Source organism: Nannobrachium achirus (genome assembly GCF_963921795.1).
Source record: "Nannobrachium achirus genome assembly, chromosome: 20".
Classification (NCBI taxonomy): domain Eukaryota; kingdom Metazoa; phylum Chordata; class Actinopteri; order Myctophiformes; family Myctophidae; genus Nannobrachium; species Nannobrachium achirus.
Window position 1 is genome coordinate 4,053,528 of NC_137827.1, and position 9,602 is coordinate 4,063,129.

Consider the following 9,602-nt stretch of genomic DNA (forward strand, 5'->3'; position numbering starts at 1 on the left):
AAGTCTTTTTTTTTTAAAGTGAAATATCCCTTTAATTATTTGACACTAACATAAATATGACACTTTACTCCAGAGAGGAGAAAATACAGTGCAGGTCAGGACTGGGGAAGCAGACCTTGACATGGAGTTAGACCCAGGACACAGAAAATAGCAGAGGATGGCATAACTAAATTATCCATAACTATTGGATATATATTGATTAGATCTAAGCAGTGGCGGCCGGCAGGGGGGGCTAGCGGGGCGATTGCACAGGGCGGCACTTTGCGGGGGCGCATGAAGAAGAAAAAGAAAAAAAAAAGTAGAGTGAAGGCCGTGCAAACCAGTCCACTCCTTGTCTGTTTATATCAGACCGAATACAACACCACCACCTGGTGGTAGTGAAAGAGGCTGGCAGCTCCAAGCAATACACTACAAACCGCCACTGGATCTAAGAACTATCATCGTTGTTTTGACATTTTCAGCATTGAGCAGCACCATGTGTTTTTCATAAACCTCAGCAGGATTTAGAAGACATTTAGAAGACATCCTCGTGACCGTCCTTCCGTATCCTCTGTGATGTCAGTGTGATGTCAGCGAGTTGTGACATCACTTCCTGTACAGGGCGGCTACACGAAATGTGGATAACACTATATATGGAGATAGTCCAGTCCATCATGTCATATGGGACTAAAGTCATAGAAAGTAGCCATTGTTAGGCCGGAGTCATTGGCTGTCTAAACATGGAGATGTGGATAACACTATATATGGAGATAGTCTAGTCCAATATGTCATATGGGACTACCGTCATAGACAGTAGCCATTGTTAATCCGGAGTCAATGGCTGACTGTCTGTACAGGAAGTGATGTCACATGACATACCTTTTATGCCCATATATGAGTCCTAACATGGAGATGTGGATAACACTATATATGGAGATAGTCTAGTCCAATATGTCATATGGAACTACCGTCATAGACAGTAGCTATTGTTAGGTCGGAGTCAATGGCTTACTTTTTATGAGTATATATACCATATATGAGTCCTTCTGTACCACATCTCCATGTTTAGGCAAACTCCACACAGAAAGGCCCTATCGCCAACCCAACCTAGGGTGTGAGCGATAGGGCCTTTCTGTGTGGAGTTTGCATGTTCTCCCCGTGTCTCCTAGGGTTGATACCCTCACAAAAACATGAACAAACTCCCCCCAGAATGACAACAACTAGAATCGTCAGAGAAATGCTGTGGTTGGCCAGATGGTCAAGAATTGGCGCGGGGCGAGGTCATTTGGACCTATACATGGAGAAATGGAGCAAACCTGTTTGGCCTAAACATGGAGATGTGGTACAGAATGACTCATATATGGGCATAAAAAGTATGTCATGTGACATCACTTCCTGTACAGACAGTCAGACAGACAGCCATTGACTCCGGCCTAACAATGGCTACTGTCTATGACGGTAGTCCCATATAACATGATGGACTGGACTATCTTCATATATAGTGTTCTCCACATCTCCATGTTTAGGCCCTATCGCTCACACCCTAGGTGGGTTGGCGATAGGGCCTTTCTGTGTGGAGTTTGCATGTTCTTCCCGTGTCTCCTAGGGTTGATACCCTCACAAAAACATGAACAAACTCCCCCCAGAATGATAACAACTAGAATCGTCAGAGAAACGCTGTGGTTGGCCAGATAGTCAAGAATTGGCGCGACCTCGCCCTTTAGGGCGAGGTCGCATGTCACCCTGAGGTTGCATTCCACCCTCAGGTGTCTTACTAGTTGTAAGGCAGTCTGTCTTGGAGTTGCAGTAACATTGTTTAACTATGAATTTCTTAAATTAGCCTTTCATTATATGCTCTGGCCCGCCATCGAATACCTTAGATTTTTTTTTTCCCGAGACCAAATCTAATTGCCGACCCCTGATGTACGCTATATTAACTACTGTATATGGGAGAAGGCTCTTTGTTTTCGACCAGGCTAAAACTGGATGTGACGTTTATGGGCATTCCTTTCTAGCTCCATGTTGATTTATGAAAGCCCAGACATCTTGTCAGTCTTACCTGTCTTATCTGCTGCAGCATCACTGGGCTCTTTGTCTTCTCCAGATGACTCCAGTTCTTTCACATAGCTGGACGGGAAAGCCCCCACCTTGCCATTCAAGCTGCCTTTCCACCAGTCAGGTCCAACCTGAAGGTACAAGACATAAGGCATTGGTCGGCAATAGGCGGCCCGCGGGCCAAAACTGGCCCCTCGTAAATCATTTCTGGCCCCTCCGATTAATTTGAGAATCATGTTTTTTTTTTCTTCTTCTTTTTATTTACAATTATTATATCTATATATATATCTATATTGATAGAATGAGGGGGAAAACAGCTCTTTTTTCCACATATATATTGTTTTCTTTTTGTCACAGATGCCTGTATGTCTTGTAAAGCAGTCTGTCTTGGAGTTGCAGTAACATTGTTTAACTATCAATTTCTTAAATTAGCCTTTCATTATGTTCTGGCCCGCCATCTCATGCCTTCGAAAAAATTGGCAGAGGCCAAATCTAATTGCCGACCCCTGATATAAGGCATTGTTTATCCACCTGTACTCCCAGTTAGTCTTTAGGAGTGACAAGGATTGACAGGATCAGACATTATTAGAGGATCAGTCCAGGTTAGAAGGTTTGGATATAAAACAAGAGAGGTGAGGTTGAGATGGTTTGGACATGCAGAGGAGAGATGAAGGATATATTCAGACAGACAGACAGATTGCACCAGTATACCAGACCAGTAGTACCATTACCAGTATACCAGTACCACTATGGGAAGAGCCGCCTCAATTGTAACGTGTCATAATTGTAAAAAGCACATTATCTATTGATTGGTCAATGCCATCATGACATCATCGCGTCAGTATGTGACCGGGGCCGTAATGAACGTGTCCAGGAAGTAAGAAGAATTTTTATCCAGCCTTGATTTTTTTTTTCTTTTTTTCAAAATACGTAAAAGAAATCACCTTCAGTATCTTTGGTCTACAATTTATTTCTTTAATGGCGCTAAGCAAAAATTGTCTGCATGTATCTGTTCTACATTAGTTTACATTGTTTTAACATGCTCTGCACGTTAGTTCTGTTCTGTAGGCAACGCCAAAGCAGGTGTGCAAAGAGTGGTCCAATTGTAACACGGTTTTACATGCATAACATGACATATTTTCCATATTGGCTAATATTGTGTACAGTCTGCTGTCATTCAATCACAGCGTATTCTCAATCAGATGAGGGTTATAAAACATGTTTTAGGTGTAATCAATCTATTTTCCCATGGAATTCACTCAAACGCTCAAACTGGTACATTCAGTAATATTTAATAATTTCCTTAAGTTTCATGCATTATCTTATCACATCTTTGTTATGAAAACAATGTAAAAAAAAAGTTGCTTGAATGAAATACCTTTGATTTAAGCTGAAAACGATTTGTTTAATGCTGTTATTTAGCAGTGTTACATTTGTAAATCATGCTGTTACAATTAATCCCATGTGGGCTTAAAATGTAACATCAAAACAGAGTCCGCTTTTGGTTTAATAACTCACAACCTGTTTTATCAATTGAAAAACTTTGTTTGAAAAAAGTGGTTTATGATAGCAGACATGTGTAGGTCCTTTGCTTGAAAATATTACTATGAAGGTAAAAAGATCGCTGAGTAAATTAATGAAAAGTGAAAAACTTTACAATTGAGGCGGCTCTCCCCTACATCCACCATGACCAGTAACACAGTATACCAGTACCACTACATCCACCATAACTTCAATGAGCAGCTCTCCTAACTCCACATTATACATACAGGATGGGAAACAACATGCAGGGAATGGTTGAGATGGAAGAACAATGACATAACAAAGTTATTGTGATTCCCTGTTTCTCTTCTCTTGTCAGAAGAGTTATTTAATACAGTAACAGTCTTCCTGCTGTGTTAGCCTGGTGAGATTAAATGTACCTTTTTGATGATGTCAATGATGTCTCCCTTTTTGAACCCCAGTAAATCCTCCCGGGGTGACACGTAGTCACACAAGGCCACACACTGGCTCTTGTTCAGCTCTGTAATGACAAACACAGGACACAATACAGCAGTTAGACCACTGGCCTGCTCAACGACTGCTCAAAAGATTAGAGACATCACTGTGTGTGTGTGTGTGTGTGTGTGTGTGTGTGTGTGTGTGTGTGTGTGTGTGGGATTGTCTGATTGACAACACATTTCAAGGGTGTATTGATGCCCACAGTAGACTTCTCCACCAGAAGAACTTTCATTTCTGCCCATTATTAGCCCATCTGCATAGTGTAACATAGTGTAGCCCCTCTGCTATTTTCACTATTTTTGAAGATTTCTGGAAAATCATTCACTTGTGTAATATTTGACAGGAGTATATTTACTTTGACTCAAGCACTGGAGTTGAGTCATGTGTCCGCTCACACAGATACAACAGATAGTTTAAAGCTTTTGTTGAGTTATGCTCTCACATTGTGCTATCTTTATTTGTATTTATATATTATCTTTTCAATGTACTAAATGGACTCTTTATCTGGGCAACTTAATGTGGACTGACTGATTATTGAAGTGATGATGACCTTGATTTGAGCCACCTGTGAGTGGACTTGCATTGCTCTGATGTGTTCAATTAAATGCCTCACAGTGAGTGAGGGCAGTCCAGTGAAGGCTGTGTAAAAGAGAAGTTACGTCTCCTGTCTCCATGTTTGTTGTTTTAATTCCTCCGTAAGTTTAATATTATTCTGTGCTATTTGTGTTTAGTTTTAGTCGCTGATGTTGACTCTGTTATCAGCTTTGTTTAAAAAGTATTTCAGTACATAAGAGTCGACTGACTTTAAACTGCACTCACCTGGGACAGATGCTGTCACTGCTTTGGGTTTGGCTGTAAAAATAAAATAAAACCACATTAAAAAGAAATTAAAAAACAAACATGTGAGCTAATATTACCTAGACAAGTTAGAAACAAACAGTTAAGTTGTTAAGTCAATCAACACAGTGTCAAACACAGTCGTAGCTAAATGTATTAATAAAGGATGTAATTTTCACCTGATGTAAAAAGGAGGTGATCATTTATAAGACCCTGTTTGGACTGCAGGGTGATGTTTGATTGATTACACTTTATTAGAAGAAGTTTGCATAGGAAGATACCATATCTCTCTGTGTTCTGTGGGCTTTTGAATAGCAAAGATACCTACCCAGGCGAAAAAAAAATATGCTTAGTATATTTTTTGAAAGTATACTAAATATGCTTGAAACATACTTAATAAAAATATAATTTAAATGTGCTAAAATGAAAACACTTAAGTAGTACTTAAGTGTACTAAAATGAAAACACTTAAGTAGTACTTGAAATTAAATGAAAATATACTTTACAAGTATACTAAAGTGTGTTGTCTAAAAGTATACTAAAGTGTATTGTCTAAAAGTATACTAAAGTGCATTTTCTAAAAGTATACTAAAGTGTATTTTCTAAAAGTACACCAAAAATACAATTGGAATATATTGAAAAAATATATTTAAAATATGCTATCAGTGTATTAGAAACATACTGGTCTGAAGTATACTTTTTAGTTATTTACTAAAATTGTACTTCAAAGGTATTAGTACTTAATATACTAGTCTGCAGTTTACTTTTTAGTACTATACTGCTAGTGCACTACAAGTATATTAGTACTTAATATACTGAAAGCAGTTCGTAAAAATAATTTACTTGAAATGTACTGACAATGCATTTGGTACACATTATATACAGTATACTATGTGTAACAAATGCATTGTCAGTACATTTTAAGTAAATTATTTTTACAAACTGCTTTCAGTATATTAAGTACTAATAGCATTACACTCAATCAACAAATCACCTGTGTAACCATTCAAAACAGATATTAAACATAACCAGATGTGTGTGGCAGGAACTTGTGTACAACTCTTTGACAAGGTTTGTCATTTATTTTCAATTTTAAACACAAAGTGCTTGCAGTGCAAGTCAGCAGAACAGAGCTTAAACAGTGCTCTAGTGCAAAGAACATAGGTATAGTGAAATTACAATATTTATTTTCTTTTATAGTATAACATCAGTAACAAAAGCGCAGAAAAAACTCTAGAGCTGCCAAAGATTTAGGACTTTGTAGAAAAACTAAACATTGCAACATCAGTAACAAAAAAAGTACAAACGAGTCAATGAAAATGGCTTACAGATTAAGGCAAGACTTGAGATAAATTATGTAGGCCTTTGGCCAGCTTGTGGGTTTGTTCAGTTGTTGCACTTTCTTCTTACCTCGAATCTCTGACACTCAAGCATAAATTGAAGGTCAAACCATCCAACTCTAGAAATGTCTCCCCGTCTGATTTTGTCATTCTAATCAATGGACAAAATGAATGGTAATTATTTTTTTAAATAAATAAAAAATAAATAAAACACTCCTAACTACACTTGTATTTGTACACAATTTCAATTTCAACTAGATATTAAGTCACCATACCAAGTTTGATGAGGCAGTAAAAACATTTTATTTTCATATCCCGAAAAGGTGATATTTTTGACATATACCGTAGTTGGTTTCTGCCCAATACCAGATAAATACAAGTCACAGTAATTATGTTGTGATGTTCAGTGACACACTGTTTGACCAAAAGCATTACCAGTAAGACTCCCCAATCGGGAGATAAGCGACCGTCAGGTCGCAGCGTGAATTTAGGGCAAAATCTGTAGGAGCAGTGTCCAAAAATGTTTTTGAAAAAATCGGCCTAATATTGGCGCTATATAGGACAGATCCATGTTGATGACATGAGTGTAGACATACTGTGTACGGATTTGTGATTTTAGGGCAAAATGTGTAGGAGCAGTGTCCAAAAATGTGTTTGAAAAATCGGCCAGATGGTGGCGCTATATGGGACAGATCCATGTTGATGACATGAGTGTAGACATACTGTGTACCGATTTGCGTGATTTTAGGGCAAAATCTGTAGGAGCATATGTCCATATATGTAGATAACCTACGCATCACACAAAGTCTGACCTCACCAGCCCATACTTGGGCATGGACGACTTATATCTCCATATACGGAGATGGCCATATATGGAGATACGATGACATCACAGAGTCCACAGCTGATGATGTGGCGTGATGTCATACAATACACAAACAAGCCCTATATAAAGGAGCTGATGATGCTCTGTAGGAGCATCATCAGCTGTGGACTCTGTGATGTCATCGTATCTCCATATATGGCCATCTCCGTATATGGAGATATAAGACGTCCATGCCCAAGTATGGGCTGGTGAGGTCAGACTTTGTGTGATGCGTAGGTTATCTCCATATATGGAGATTCAACATTCCAGGTGTAACTATGGCTGCCCGTATGACGTGAGAGGTGGAGGTTGTGGATTGGCAGGCAAGGAGTGTGTGTGCAAAGTTTGGCATGTCTTGGGGCAACGGTGGCGGAGATATGAGTTGGGGAAAAGTGTGACATGACGGACAGACTGACTGACTGACAGACAGCCGGTGGAGGTTTTGGTAGTAAATGCGACCTGACGGTCGCAATTACGTCATCATCAATGATGCCATAGGCATTCGAACAGTGACGATAATTTGGATAAATTGTGTCCTGTGCATGCCAATAGAGCAGGCTACACTACCCAGCAGCCGAGCTAGGTGTGGTGAGTCCAGAGGGCCTAGTGTCTCTAAAAGTGACACTACTGGATAATAGATTTGGGGTATTTGATTCTGTACACTTGCCTATCACAGCTTCGACCAATCTTTGGTCCAGTTGGGACTTGGGTGGTTTTCCCTCTGGGCGCTTTCCTGCGAAGTTTGAGTTTCTGAGGACATCTCTCCCAAAGACCAGTTGGCAGAGCTCCTGGGTGAATAGACACTTTGGACCTGTTGAGACGTTCAAACTTCGTCCTTGGCACTTGCACATTTGAGTTTGGGTTTGGGAGGTAGATTTGTACCAGCAGGTCGGATGTAGAGGGAGATATCTGGCCCTGCACATCAGATAGGGAGACAGACAAATAGTTAAGTGCTTAATAACACATGAATTAACACATGAATTATCACAAATTACAAAGGTCACTTGCCTAAGGCCTGATTTACACTGCCAGACAAATCCAGTCTGAATTCGATCTGTGTCACATCAAGATTGGAATCTGATTTGCTTAAAATAGTCTAAATGCAGACAGGTCACATGAAATCCGATTTTTACAAACCACATCCAGAGGTGGTTTCAAATCTGATTTATAAAGATGTGTTTGTCTGAATGCACTAATCTGAGCTATCGAGCCAAGTCACATATCAAACTGTCCAAAACGTCATTTGCAGCGCGACCCGAGCACCACTGATGTCAGTACAGAGCGCGAGAAATGCATTTTGATTTGCATATGTTTTACACTACAGAAGAAATGGCGAGCAGCATTCAGTGGACAGACAGAAATTCAATGCCTTCTAGCACTTTGGGGGTATGCCTCAGTACATGAGAAATGTACAGGAACAATTAAGCATGGCAGAAAATGTAACACCAGCACCTAGCACAGTCTTGCAACCGAGAAAGGGCGTCATAGGCATACCTGGAAACTGAGCTACACTTCCTAACCGCCTGTCCACTGTAACAAGACATCAGAGACACATACTTCCCACAGATCAGAACCACCCAAGGAGAGTTTGAAAACATGACCTATGATACTAAAAAAAAACTCCCATACCTGCTGGGTGAAATAAAACAATGCACAAACACAGCAACAAGACGTGTGAGCTGCTGTGATAGGAGGATATCAAATGGAACATAACCACCTTAAAGACTACTAATCATTGTGTATATCCATGTACTGTCAGCATTATGAAACCTTGATACATAAAACTGTGGTGTGGTGTGAGTGTGTGTGAGAGAGAGAGAGAGAGAGAGAGAGAGAGAGAGAGAGAGAGAGAGAGAGAGAGATTAATTTTATCAGATATCCATGGTTCTAGTGACTGATATTGGCCTTCTAAAGCGTGATTCTTTTTAGGGAAAAAATTAAATACAATAATTAATTAAAATAAAATGAATATGAAATATCTAAATACTGAATCAAGCAACTTTAAAACTGCATGGGGTGCTCACAAAAAAGTGAAAACCTTAAAATAACTCCCATGTTTGAAAGTGAAATATCCCTTTATCTCTTGTAAACAATTATTTTAGAACATTGTATTCATGGGCACATTACATGAGGAACTTAAATATTCTGAACACAAAAAGTGCAACCTGTTTGACTCGACACAATTTAAAATGTGCACTTGCACTCTCAACTTGAACTCAACTTGTGTGTTATACGAGACTGTGGAGATTACATTTTGCCTATTGGGGCTGTTGCCCCATTGTACTGTTGGTTCTCAAGTGCTACCATGTTCCTACCTCGATCACAAGCTTCTGTGAACCACTTCGACAGAGCCTTCCCTCCTCCTTCTGGTGGCTGTCCTGTATGGGCGTCTGGTGATTTTCCGATGGCCTTATAATCCGAGAGAGAGAGACAGAGAGAGAGATACATTTTCAAGCTCTCACTGAAACTATAACATGCTGCTGTTCAACTATTATGTATAGAACTGACCACAAGAAAGGTCGGTA